At 50.9% G+C, this 13,785-nt stretch overlaps 1 protein-coding gene across 5 annotated transcripts in view; it reads right to left on the bottom strand.

The window, feature by feature from the left end:
* HOOK3 (hook microtubule tethering protein 3) overlaps positions 1-13,785 on the bottom strand; it is a 1,188,278-nt gene that overhangs the window by 735,398 nt on the left and 439,095 nt on the right. The gene's annotated exons all lie outside the window — the stretch shown is intronic.

Genomic DNA, 13,785 nt, shown 5'->3' with positions numbered 1-13,785 from the left:
CTTTGATCCAGCGGGCGATGGTTGTCCGTGAGGCCGCTTCCCCTTGCTTCTTCCCGCTGTGAAGGTGATCCATCTTTCGTACTGCTTCTGACATTTCCAGGTATCTGGACAGCAGCCTGCCGATGTCGAGATGGCGCAGTATTAGACTTTCTTCCGACTTCTTCAAACCTTCCGTGGTTGGCAAGGATATGGTTTGGTTGAGGTGGAAGTGTGAGACTACTTTGGGTAAGAAGGAAGGAACCGTGCGAAGATGGATAGCCTCTGGAGTGATTCTGAGAAACGGATCATGGCAGGACAGCGCTTGTAGCTCTGAGATGCGGCGTGCTGAGCATACGGCCAGCAGGAACACCATCTTCAAGGTTAACAAACGGAGGGACAGGCCTCGGAGGGGTCTGAAGGCAGGTCCTGCTAGAAATTCCAAAACTAGATTGAGGTTCCACAGGGGCACCGGCCACTTCAGTGGCGGGCGAATATGTTTGACTCCTTTCAGGAAACGTGAAACGTCTGGGTGTGTGGTAAATGCTGCTGCCTTCACTCCTGGGACCGTAGCAGGATAGCGCTGCCACCTGAACCTTGATGGAATTGAGGGACAGACTCTTCTGGAGTCCATCTTGCAGGAAATCCAAAATGATAGGGATTTTAGCGGCAATTGGATTGGTGCTGTGATTGTCGCACCAGGCTTCAAATACTCTCCAGATTCTTATATATTTTATTTATTTATTTAAAACATTTTTATATACCGGTATTAGTTGTGGACATCATACCGGTTTACATAGAACGAATCAAGTTTGGAAATTACATTATAACAGGGAAAGGCAAACTGGGAGAAGGGTAACAAGAGGCAGCTAAGAAGAAAAGATTAACAAGAGATTAACTAAACAACTGGGTCCTCAATGTGAGGAACGCTGAAGCACCATGTGGTGATGCATAATTTGACATGTTTGTGGGCCGTCTATTCTGGGTAAGCTTGTTTAAATAAGAAAGTTTTTAATTTCTTTTTGAATTAATATGTTATTGATGTGGAGAACTTGCGTGCTCGGAGGAGTGTATCTATTACCGGCCCCGAGTATCCCCTTTTCTTCAGTCTAGCCCTCTCAATGGCCAGACCGTAAGAGAGAATTGAAATGCATCCTCGTGGAGGATGGGACCTTGCCGCAGCAGGTCCCTGTGTGGAGGCAAGGGTAGTGGATTCCCTGCCAGCAGTCTTCTCATGTCTGCGTACCAGTGTCTTCTTGGCCAGTCCAGGGCCACTAGAAGAACTAGGCCTCTGTGCCGCTGAATCTTGTGTATAATGGCGCCCAGCAGGGGCCATGGAGGAAAGGTATATAGCAGGATCCCCTGAGGCCATGGCTGTACCAGGGCATCGATCCCCTGGGATAGAGGATCCCGCCTGCGGCTGAAATATCTGGGTTCTTGAGCATTGGACCTGTCCGCTAGTAGGTCCATGCTCGGCGTCCCCCACTGATCCACAATCATCTGGAAAGCTGTGGGCGACAGCTGCCATTCCCCCAGGTTTAGGCTTTCTCTGCTGAGGAAATCTGCCGTGGTGTTGTCCTTCCCGGCGATGTGGACGGCGGAGATGTCCTGGAGATTTGCTTCTGCCCAAGTCATCAGGGGGGCTATTTCTAGGGACACCTGTCGGCTTCTGGTTCTGCCCTGTCGGCTGATGTATGCCACTGTGGTGGCGTTGTCCGACATCACTCTGACTGCTCTGTTTCGAAGTCTGTGGGCAAATCGCAGGCATGCTAGCCTGACTGCCCATGCCTCCAGTCGGTTGATGTTCCACCCCGACTCTTCTCTGTTCCACCGCCCTTGGGCGGTGAGTTCCTCGCAGTGTGCTCCCCCATCCGTTCAGGCTGGCATCTGTGGTGAGCAGAATGCAGGTTGGGGAGGACATTCGTGACCCCCGGCTCATGTGGCCGGGCTGTAACCACCACCGTAGCTGATTCCGCACTCTGGCTGATAGAGGTAGGTGTACGGTGTAGTTCTGTGAACGTGGGCTCCACCGAGATAGGAGGGCGCGTTGTAATGGTCTCATATGAGCCCGTGCCCATGGGATCACCTCCAGAGTGGATGCCATAAGGCCGAGGACCTGTAGGTAATCCCAAGCCGTGGGCTGGGTGGCGCTCAGGAGGGCCAGCAGACGATTCCGGAGCTTTGATCTCCTCCTGGAGGTCAGACTGACCTTGTCTTCCTGGGTGTCGAATTGGAACCCTAGGTATTCCAGCGACTGAGAAGGCTGTAGGGAACTCTTGTTCAAGTTTACTACCCATCCTAGGCTTTCCAGAAGAGATATAACTCTGTTGGTTGCCTGGTGGCTCTCTTCCGGTGACTATGCCCTGATCAGCCAATCATCCAGGTAGGGATGGACGAGAATTCCTTCCTTCCTGAGTGACGCCGCCACTACTACTATGACCTTGGTAAAGGTCCGCGGCGCGGTGGCTAACCCGAAGGGTAAAGCTCGGAACTGGAAGTGTTGATTCAGGACTTTGAAGCGTAAATAGCGCTGGTGATCCCGATGGATTGGGATATGCAAGTAGTTTTCCGACAGATCTAGGGATGTGAGAAACTCCCCTGGCTGTACTGCATTCTTGACAGACCGCAGAGTTTCCATGCGAAAGCTGGGAACCCGTAGGTGTCGGTTGACTGACTTGAGGTCCAGGACGGGCCTGAAAGTGCCCTCCTTCATGGGTACTATGAAATAAAATGAATAATGCCCAGAATTTTCCTCCCATGCAGGAACTGGGATTATGGCTTTTAGGGACAGGAGCCTCCACAAGGTAACTTCTAGTGCCGTCCTCTTGAGGGGTGAACAAGGAGTTTCCAGAAACTTGTCCGGCGGGAGCCGAAGAAAGTCCAGGTAATACCCTTCTCGGATGATGGCTAGGACCCACTGGTCCGAGGTAATCTCGACCCACCTGCGGTAGAAGAGGGTTAGCCTGCCCCCTATGGCTGCTACCCCCGGATGGGTCAGCTGATTGTCATTGTGGGGTGCGGCCGGGACCAGAACCAGAGCCGGTTCTCCTCTTGTTGTGCTTAGTCCGAAAGGGCTGGTTCCTGGCCTGAGAACGAGGTGCTTGGTAGCGAGCCCTGTAGGGGTTGAAGCGCTGAGAGTTTCTACCTCTGGATGGCCTAGGAAAAGGGCGCTGGCTCCTCCTTGACCTGTCTTCTGGCAGACGGGGTAATGAAGAGGCGCCCCATTTATTAGCCAGTTTCTCGAGGTCGCTGCCGAACAGGTGGGATCCCTTAAAGGGCATTCTTGTGAGACGTGTCTTGGAGGAGGAGTTGGCCGACCAATTACGTAGCCAGAGCTGTCTCCTGGCTGCCACTGAGGATGACACTCCCTTGGCTGTCGTACAGACTAGGTCGGAGGCTGCGTCAGTGAGGAACGAGAGAGCTGATTCCATCTCTTCTCCCGGGGTGTTGTTCCTAGCCTGTGATAAACAGGAACGCGTCACCACGGTGCAGCAGGTCGCAATTCGTAGGGACATGGCTGCCACCTCAAAGGCTTGTTTCAGAATGGCGTCCATGCGCATGTCATGTGCATCCCTGAGGGCCACCCCTCCCTCCACCAGAATGGTGGTGCGCTTTACAATTGCGCTAACTATGGCGTCTACCTTGGGGCACGCCAGCAGCTCCTTGGTTGCCGGGTCTAAGGGGTACATGCCAGAAAAGGCCCGACCCCCTTTGAATGAGGCCTCCGGCGCATTCCATTCCAGATCGATTAGCTGCTGTGCTGCTTGTAGGAGGGGAAAATGGTGAGCCGTTTGGCACAGGCCCTCTAACAGGGAGTTCATTCTAGGTTCCCCTGGAGTGTCATGGCCCGGGATAGCCAGTTCCGACAGGAATTGAGAGACCAGGCCTGGGAGATCCTCTTTCAGAAAGAAGCATCTCATGGTCCGATATGGTTCTATCCCAGAGGGAAGTTCTCCCTCCTCGGGGGGCTCGTCGTCTTCCTCAGAGCAATCTGAATCCCCATAAGTGGGGCTTCCGGGTGGCGAGTGGCCGTGCCTAGGTCTTGAGGGTCCAGGGGCCGGGTCATCCGGTACGTATGGACCCGTTCGGGGATCAGACTGCATTCTGACAAAGGCATGAATCCCCTTGAATAATTCCACCCAGGAAAGCGAAGCAGGATCTGGCCTTAGGGGCACCAGGTCTCTCGGGTTCCCTGGCTGCTCTCCGCGGCCTGCTAGGTCCGGGGTGTTCCCTGAGGAACTGGCAAGTGCGCTGGGCTGGGACCGGTCCTGGCCTGGAATTCCCAGGGCCTCCTCACATTGGGCACATAGGGAGTCTGCTTCCTCGCTCTGTGTGGCTCTGAGGTTGCATGCTGAGCAGAGGCTTAGAGCTCTTATGCCTGATTCTGGAGGTGCCGGCTCTGCGGACGCATGGGCTCCCTTACGCTCCATCTAGTTTGTTATCTTCTCCCAGCTGGGGTCAGCGCTTTGTAATATGCGCGAAAGATGTGCGCCTACCAATATGCGCTTATCCACGTGCGCCTGTCCACGTGCGCCTATCAACGTGCGCTTAACAACGTGCGCCTATCCACTTGCGCGGAGCAACGTGCGCGGAGCAACGTACGCCTATCAACGTGCGCTTAGCATCGTGCGCCCAGCAACGTACGCCTATCTTAGCAACGTGCGCTTTTCAACATGAATCCAGGTGACTGCAATGTACGCCTCTATTGAATATGCGCCCAAGTATTTTCGGACGCCTAACATATACGCCCTTCGCCTGTGCACTCAGTCTGGCCTGAGCGCTAGAGCGCGGCGACGAACCAGGGCAGAAGGCGACGGCGAGCAGGCAGGCAAGATGGCAGGTTGCCACATAGGCAGACCCCGCTGATCCTCGCTTCCTCGGAGACCAACAAGTAAAGATGTACGCCTTACCTTGTCTTCGGCGCTTCCCGGCTGCAACCCGGGCGGTCTCCGGCTGCGGGGGGAGAGGGTGATTACCGTCACCGCCACGCTCGAGGAAGTGCACCCGCTGCCTCTAAGCCGCGCCCGAGCCCTTCTCACTCGGGGGCTAGGTCCCTGCCGCGAGTCGGCCACCGGACCGAGGCTCTTACCTCCAAGGGACTGCGGAAATCGCCTCGGGAAACTCAACTGGGGGAGGGACCGAATGGTATCACCGCAGGAGTGCGGGGCTCGTCTTCAGGTAGGTTTCTTCTTTGAATTTAGTCGTTAGAATTTGGAAAAACGCACAGCGAGCGTGAGGTAGCTCCAAACTGCTTTGGAGACGGAAATTACTGAATTGCTGCACTTCCTGCGCGGGTATATGTACTTGTGCTGACGTCAGATCCGTCTCCAACTGCTAGCACGAGCACACTATACCCACTTGTTTTGAGTCCATCTGCTACACGCTAGGAAATGCTCTTCTATCTTGAGTATGAAGAGTCTGTTCAGCTTTACCTGAGTTAGTTTTGGGAAAAACTATCAGCAATACAATGGATTGATCTAGACAAAACAGAGAGTCTTTGTTAAAAATTTAAAGTGCTCCAGAGAACAACCCTATTTTTGAAAATCTGAGTAAAAGGCTCTTGAATTAAGCCTTGAAACCCACTCTGTGTGTTAAGGTTACTGCTATTAAGAATAAGACTTTCCAGGATAGAAAATTGAGATATACTATAGCTAAGTGTTCAAATGAATCATTAATCTTGCTGAGATCCCATTGGGTAGCAGAAACATTAATTGGAGGGTGAAGGTTATAGAAGCTTTTATTATACTTGACTGTGATAAGCTACTATAGTTCTTAAATGAACTCTGAATTAGTCTTTAATCCTGAATTGGAAAGACTAAGAAGATAATGAAGCAATTAAATGGATATAGTTTTCTACTAGCACATTATATAGAAAATTGCCTCCATTTAAAGTTATATGGATGCCTAATAGGTAAATTAGTTCTTACCTGTTAATTTTCCTTCCTGTAGTAGCATGGATCAGTCCAGACTGTGGGTTGAGCCTCCTTTCCAGCAGGTGGAGACAGACTAAAACTGAAAGGATATCCTATATGAGGACAGAGCCTATCCTGTAACCCTTCAGTATAACGAATGGCAAAGCAGAAAATAACAAAACCAGAGTAGGATTAAGCAAGTAACCATAAAGCTCAATGGAGCAGATGTAGAACAATGTAATAGATATGGTATGATTAATCGCTCTTGCATATACTTGGTGCTGGGCAACCAAGGCTTCCAGTGTATTTGCTCAGTATTCATGCACAAAAAAGATGTGTGGAAACCTACAAATTTACGAATCTGCAAGAGAAACAAGCTTCGAGAGGACAGAAAAAAGACAAACAGGGAAGGGCATCTGGACTGATCCGTGGTACTACAGGAACGAAAATTAACAGGTAAGAACTAATTTTCCTTTCCCTGTACGTACACAGATCAGTCCAGACTGTGGGATGTACCAAAGCTTCCCTAAACCGGGTGGGACCGAGACAGTCCCGCTCGAAGCACTTGTAGCCCAAAAGAACCAAGAAGTGGAGCTTGCACATCCAGACAGTAGTGTCGAGCAAAATTATGCAAGGACATCCAAGTGGCGGCACTGCAAATCTCCTGCGGAGGGACCGATTGACTGTCCGCCCAGGAAGTAGTTTGAGAACGCAGTGAATGAGCTGTAAGGCCCTCAGGAACCGCCCGTCCTTGACAAAGAGAGGCCGAGGAGATTGCTTCCTTCAACCACCGCGCGATAGTGGTCTTAGAAGCCGGCGTACCCCGAATGGGCCCACTCCAGAAGACAAAAGATGAACCAAGACTCGAAAGCCATGGGTAACCTGGAGATAGCGAAGTAGAACTCGTATAGTATCAAGTTTACGGAAATCGTTCCCGGTCGCAGGGGAAAACGCAGGGAGTTTCTGCCGACAGATTGACATGGAGGTTAGAAGAACCTTCACTAAGAAGGAAGGGCCCGTCACGAGGGATACCCCGGAATCGGAAAATTGCAAACAAAAGGTTCCCGACAGGACAGCGCGTGGATCACCGAGATCCGACGAGCATAAGAGATAGGGACCAGAAAGACGGTCTTAAGTGCAAGAGCTTTCAAGGTAGCGCGATGGAGAGGTTCAAACAGAGCCACACAGAGGGCCCGAAGGATCAGACTAAAACTCCCCGACGGGCAAATGGCCAAGAAGTTGGACATAGATGCTTGACGCCCTTCAAGCACCAATCACATCCGGGTGGCCTGTTCAGTGATGACATTCTACCCGACCCAGGAGACAGCCGAGAGGGGAGAAGATCTTCTTGGGGAAGAGAGGACTAACGAGATCGGGGCGGAGAGCCCTGAGATACCCAACTCCGCACAAACAGCTTCAAACACGTTCCAGATACACGCATACGCCAGGGAAGTCGACTGTTTCCGGGCCCACAACAAGGTGAAGATGACCTCCTCCTAATAGCCCTTGCGCCTTAGGCATCATCTTTCAAAAATCAGGCTGCTAAACAGGAGCGATCGGCCTGGTCAAAAAATACAGGTCCTTGATGAAGGAGCCGAGTAAAATGGCGTAGCCGTAGAGGTCCGTCCGGCGGTAGTTGAGGACAAATCCGCGAATCTCGGCCTGCGCAGCAACTCTGGTGCTACCTGAACTACCGGAACCTGGTGGAGTTCCATCTTCTGAGAACTTTCCCGACCAGGGGCCACCGGGGGGGGGGGGAGAACGTACAGAAGGACGTCCGCCGGCCAAGGAGAGCCAAGCATCTACGCCCCATGAGCCGTATTCTCTCCAGCGGCAGAAGAACCAATTTGCCTTGGCATTGCAAAGGGTCGCCATGAGGCCAGTGGTGGGGGACACCTGTCGACGATGAGATTCATAGCTGCGTCAGAGTTCCCACTCCCCGGGATCGAGCGGACTGATGACTGAGAAAATTGGCCTGAACATTCCCTTGCCCACAATGTGGGAGGCCGCCGGGCACTGTAGATGTCGCTCTGTCCAGGCAAAGAGACGGCTTGTTTCCAGGGCCATCAGCGGACTGCGGGCACCTCCCTGGCGATTGACAAGCCACAGTGGAGGAGCTGTCGGACAAGACCTGTATCGCCTTGCCGTGGATGAGGGGGAGAAACTCCAGAAGAGCTAGAAACATCGCCCAAGCCTCCAACCGAATGATGTGCCAGTGAGACTGAGCTGCCGGTCAGGTCCCCTGGGCGTACTGGGAGAGGCAGACCGCACACCAGCCCGAGAGACTGGCGCCCGTGGTTACTATCGTCCACTGAGGGACATGGAGAGGCTTTCCCTGTAGCAAATGAGGAAGGGAAGCCACCACTGCAAGTCGGTGACGGTTAAGGCCCAAAAAACGGGAGGACTGTGTGAAACTGTTACGACACTGTCTGCCAACGGGACAGCAAAGCTTTCTGGAACGGTATAGCATATGAGCACAAGCCCAAGGGACAAGGTCAATGGCAGAAGCCAAGGGGCCAGAGACCTGCAGGCAGACACAGGCCACCGGAGGAAGGCAGCAAGACCCGACTCTGAAACCGGCCGATCAACTCGAGAGTCCGCGCACGAGGCCAAGAAGACCATGCCCACCCGGTTGTTGAGGTGGGCTCCCAGGAACCCTAACTCCTGGGAGGGCTGAAGGTAGCTCTTGGAGAAATTCAGTATGCACCCGAGAGACGCGAGGAGAGGTAACACGCGATCCACCGCCTGCCGGCAAGAGCCTCCGCCTGGCCCTGACGAGCCAGACGTCCCGGTAGGGGTGAACAAGGGTCCCTTTCCGGCGGAGAGCAGCTGCCACCACCACCATGACTTTGGTGAAGGCGCGAGGTGCCGTCGCGAGACCAAAGGGAAGCGCCCTGAACTGGAAGTCCTGGGTGGAGGATGTGAACGCGAAGAGACTACAGTAGCCATGATGAATCGGAATATGGAAACATGCCTCTGTCAAATCAAGTGAGGCGAGGAACTCTCCGGGGTGAAACGGCACGAGGACCACTCGCAGAGTTTTCATGTGGAAAGCGGGATCTTGAGGGCCTGGTTGACTTGTGAGGTCTAAGATCGGACGAAGACCCGTCCTGTTAGGGAACGATGAAGTAAATAGAATACTGGCCTGCGGCAAGTTTGCTGTCTATGAATCTGCAAGAGAAACTAGCTTTGAGAGGACAGAAAAAAGACAAACAGGGAAGGGCGTCTGGACTGATCCGTGGTACTACAGGAACGAAATTAACAGGTAAGAACTAATTTTCCTTTCCCTGTACGTACCCAGATCAGTCCAGACTGTGATGTACCAAACCTTCCCTAAACCGGGGTGGCACAGAGACAATTTTTTTTTTTTGCCGGGGGGGGGGCAAGGGGGGGGAACCTTCTACCACGCCCAGACACAGGGGCCAGGCGGGGGTTTGCTCCACCGCTTGCCCCTGGACCAACCGCACGGGGAAATAGAAAAGGATCTCGAGAATCTCGAGCAAAGCGAAGGCATACCCGTCTCTGAGGATGTTGAGGACCCACTGATCTGACATGATTTGACCCATGCCATGAAAAACAGGGCGAGTCGACCGCCTAGGAAGGGACCGAGGAAAAGAGTCAAGTGAACTTCATGTTGTGGCAGGCATAAGGATGGAGCGCATGTGCTGGCCCTCACGAAAGGGATGGCACCCACGGGAAGGCTGCGACCCAAGACTGCAAGCAAGACGGAAAAACCCCCCTGAGGAGTCACCCTGCCCATGTGGGGTATACAGTCTCTGGCCCAGATAACGTGGACAAGAGGGTGTAAAGGAAGGGGATGATTTCGGATGGTCCTTCGGAAGCCTATGGACCTTACTTTCCCCCAAGGAATCCATAGTTTCTCAAGGCCCTTGCCAAGGAGCAGCTTACCTTTCAACAGCAACGTTGCCCAACCGGGCTTTGGAGGACGGATCGGCTGACCAATGGCGCAGCCAGAGGAGCCGTTTGGCGGACCTCGCCATAGCCATCGCTTTTGCCTGGACGTGGAGAAGGTCGTAAGCGCAGCCTCTGCCCACAGGGGGTCCCGGGTGCACAGCAACTTTGAACCCCACCTGAGACCCTGCCCGCAGCATGAGGACTGCTGCAAATAGGCGCACACACCCCCAGCGCCAGGACATCAAAAATGCGCATCACATGAGCCTTGAGCATGCGGACCTGTGCGGCTTTAAAAGCCAGAAAACCCTCCTGTACTGTGATCGCATAAGTAGTCCCCGGAGGGATTATTGTCTCTTTTTTTTTTTTTTTAATCTAAGCATACCTCCGGGAGGGGGAGCTTATCTAGTGCACGGCCCGCCTAGAGTCCCGTCTCGGGAGCATTCCATTCCTGCAGGCCGCTACAACTTGTGCGTGGGATGAGAGGGGAAGGCGATTGCCGGATCCCTGATTCCCCGCCAGGACCAGGTCCATATCCTTGGGCAAAGAGGCTGTAAGGGTGGAAGGGTATCCTCCTCCGCATAAGGATATAGCGGCAGGATCCGGGGGTACCGGATCCACCGGGAGGTCGGGGGAGGGGCACTCCCGAGACCACCCGCGCCCCAAGGGACCCCGGGGGCTCCGCAGCCGGTCTAACCATCAATGGCGCGGAGCGAGGAAATTTTTTTTTTGCCGGGGGAGGGGCAAGGGGGGGGGAACCTTCCTCCTCCTCCTGCAAGCTAGGCTAAATAAAATCTTCGCAGGAGGAGGGCAAATCAGATACAAAATGAGCCCTGGAAGTCCCAGGTGGGGGGAGGGGAGGGAGAGGGCAAGAGGGTGACAGAAAACCCATCCTGGGGCCAGGGGGCTAAAATCAGGGAGTAGCTGCAAAAAACATCAGCCCCCCAGCCCCAGGGAGCTCTGAAAAATGGAGCAGACAAAAAATCCAAATGGCCACCCATTCCCGGGCTTTCCCGGCCTGGCCAAGCTCTGGGGAGTTGATCCCTGGGTTAAATTTGCCAGCCCTGCCAAGGAGGGACCTCTACCCCACCTGGCAGGGAGGCAGAGAAGAGGTCCCCTCGCAAAAAAACACGAAGGGGTTGGCAGAGAAGAGGGCAGGCTGCCTGCCACGGCAAAGAGCGAGCCGCTCTGAAGAAAAAAAGCTGCAGAGAAAAAGTTTGACAGCCTGGAGGCCCGGAGTGAAACAGGGGGGAAACCTGCTGACTCCTGCCTGTCTGGCTGCCGGTTCAACCCAGGTGGGGGAGAAAGACACAGAATATTGGTCTGCTGCTGTAGGTAAGTATTAAAAGCACTGGGAGCACTTTTAAACTTAAGCCGTTTCTGTGTCTCTTTTTTTTTTTTTGTAAATAAACTGAGCACAGCAGCGTAACATTAAGACCCTTCGGCAGCCAGAGAAGGGGGGGGGGGGGGGGGGGGGGAGACAAGCCCTGGACAGACTTGGTCCCCACACCTGGAAGCGGTAACGGACACAGGCTATGCACTGCACAAGGGGCAAAGCCCCCCTGAGTCCGGCAAGAGCCAGGAGACGGAACAGTCTCCTGAAGAAAAAATCCACAACTTCCTGACTAAACTTTTTAACTTTATTTTAACAGGAAGAAAACAACTACAAAATCCCTAAGGAATAAGTACTTGCTTGATCCCAGAAAGAAGGAAGAGAAAGAAGGCTGACTAGCCTAGATCAGGAGACCGAAGGGAGACGTGCTGCACCTGCTGGAGACAGACAAATACTGAAGGGTTACAGGATAGGCTCTGTCCTCATATAGGATATCCTTTCAGTTTTAATCTGTCTCCACCTGCTGGAAAGGAGGCTCAACCCACAGTCTGGACTGATCCGGGTGCGTACAGGGAAAGAAGGTTTTCTTGCATCTAAAATTACTTTTTATTTCCTCAGGAAAAGTGTATACACTGTACTAATCAGCTTTTCATCCATCCATGCTGTAAGTGCTAGAGAATGAAGATTGGGTGAAGAAGTAACCAGTTGTACAAAATTAGTAAAATTGGAAATATTCAGCTATGTATTGCCAACTTCTGTACCCATGGGAATCATATTTGGCATGGCCAAAATGATGCAATAAGAATCATCATTCCTTTGTACTTTCTTATTCTGGAGATAGTTTTTGGAATGAGGGGGAAGTTGGAGTAATGCATAAAGGTGTGTGTTCCATAGAAGGAGAAAAGCATCAGATACTAGAGCACTTGGAGTTGGTCTCTGAGCAGAATAGTGGGAACTGCTTGCTTTTTTTTTTTTTTTTTTTTTTTTTTTAATCTCTGAAAAATATTCACCTTATCTGGATGGAGGCAACTCATGAGGTTGAATTTGATGGCTCAAAGAGTTTGCTAGGACACTGAACTTCGCTGAAAGATATATCGCAATCAAACATTTCCCTTTCCATTGCATACTTCCATATTTTGCATGTCTCTCTGCAAAGGTTTGCAGATTCCAAGTCTATTTGTTTATATAATAAATGGCTACTTTATTATCTGTCTGAAACTGCACTATCTCTCCTTTCAGCCATTTCTCAAGCAGAAGGAGGGCATTGAATATGTCCCTTAGCTCCAAAATTGATGTGGCACTGTTTCACTTGAATACTCTAAGTCCCTTGTGAGCATAAGATGTTGAGATTGGCTCCCCAGCCTTGTGCTAATGCATCTGTAACTAGATTGAATGGTTGGATCCACCAATGTAGAGACCAAATGAGTAATCTGGAAATTTTCACTCAAATGCTGCCTCAAATACCACTGGGCTTACCTCATGTCAAAGGAAGTAAGTTGAACATGAAACAGTAGCTTCCATATGACAGCATTCTCATGAAATACCTGGCTGGTTGGTCAAACAAGTGACTTAAATGGACTAGGTTCTTAATCCTCTATAGGGAAGAAAAGCTTTTGTTTCATTCAATGTTTAGGAAAGCCCCTATGAATTCCAACTGACATGTTAGAATCAAGTGAGATTTCTTGTATTTGAATTGGAATCCCATCAAAACTATTTAGCTCATTTAGTATGAAGTTCATTACCCACTTTCTCTGCATCTGAGTTGAGTCTAACATTAGCCAATTATCTAGGTATGAAAAACAAACGGATACTGTTTCTACTGACATCTGCAGCTGTATGAAGGACCCTTAAGGCTACTGATAGGTCAAATTGGTAGGGACAATATTGAAAATGTTCCTCATATCCACTATAAAACACACACTGCCTGTGATTTTGTGAATGGCTATGGTGTCTAAGTATTCTTTAACTCTAGAGTTGTCAGCCAATTCCCCCTTTCCAAATGTGGGAGAATTGTGCCAAGTTCATCTTGAACTTCTCTCTTTTTAGGAATTTGTTCAGTTACCATAAATTTAAGGCCTCCTGACTTCTTTGGGATCAGGAATAGAATCCTCTTTTTTTTGTTTTGTTTTTTAAACTGGAAATGTTTTTTTGGCCATTGCAATCAATAGGCAGTTTTAGCATTTTTAGTTGATCTGGGAATAGCAGACAATGGCATGGAATGGTAGCTAATGGTAGATTCAGAAAATTCAAACTAACTGTTTTGAACAATTTGCAAGACCTGCTTTATTGTGTTAAGCAATCATTGATTATGAAAATATAGCAGTCTTTCTCCACTGGAAGTTACTGGAGAAAACGAGAAGGTACAGAATTTTGGTATTCAACACTGTTGAACTGACTTGTGTGGAATTTTGAGTAGTCTGCTGCATAGCTTTATATTTGGATGAAGGTTTTGACTGTTGCTGTTTTTGAGTGTGCTGTATCACATGTGGATGTTGCCTGTAACATGTATAAGGCTATCTCCTGCAAGAATAGACTAGTTGCTTTAACTACTTGGTTACTCCTCTATATTCTTATATTCTTATCTTACAGACAACATCCACAGATACTATAGCACACTCAAAAACAGCAAGTCAAGAGTTTCACCCAAATATA

This window comes from Rhinatrema bivittatum, chromosome 1 (assembly GCF_901001135.1).
Source record: "Rhinatrema bivittatum chromosome 1, aRhiBiv1.1, whole genome shotgun sequence".
Taxonomy (NCBI): domain Eukaryota; kingdom Metazoa; phylum Chordata; class Amphibia; order Gymnophiona; family Rhinatrematidae; genus Rhinatrema; species Rhinatrema bivittatum.
Note: the sequence above shows the minus strand (reverse complement) of the source record. Positions and strands in the feature narration are given on the sequence as shown.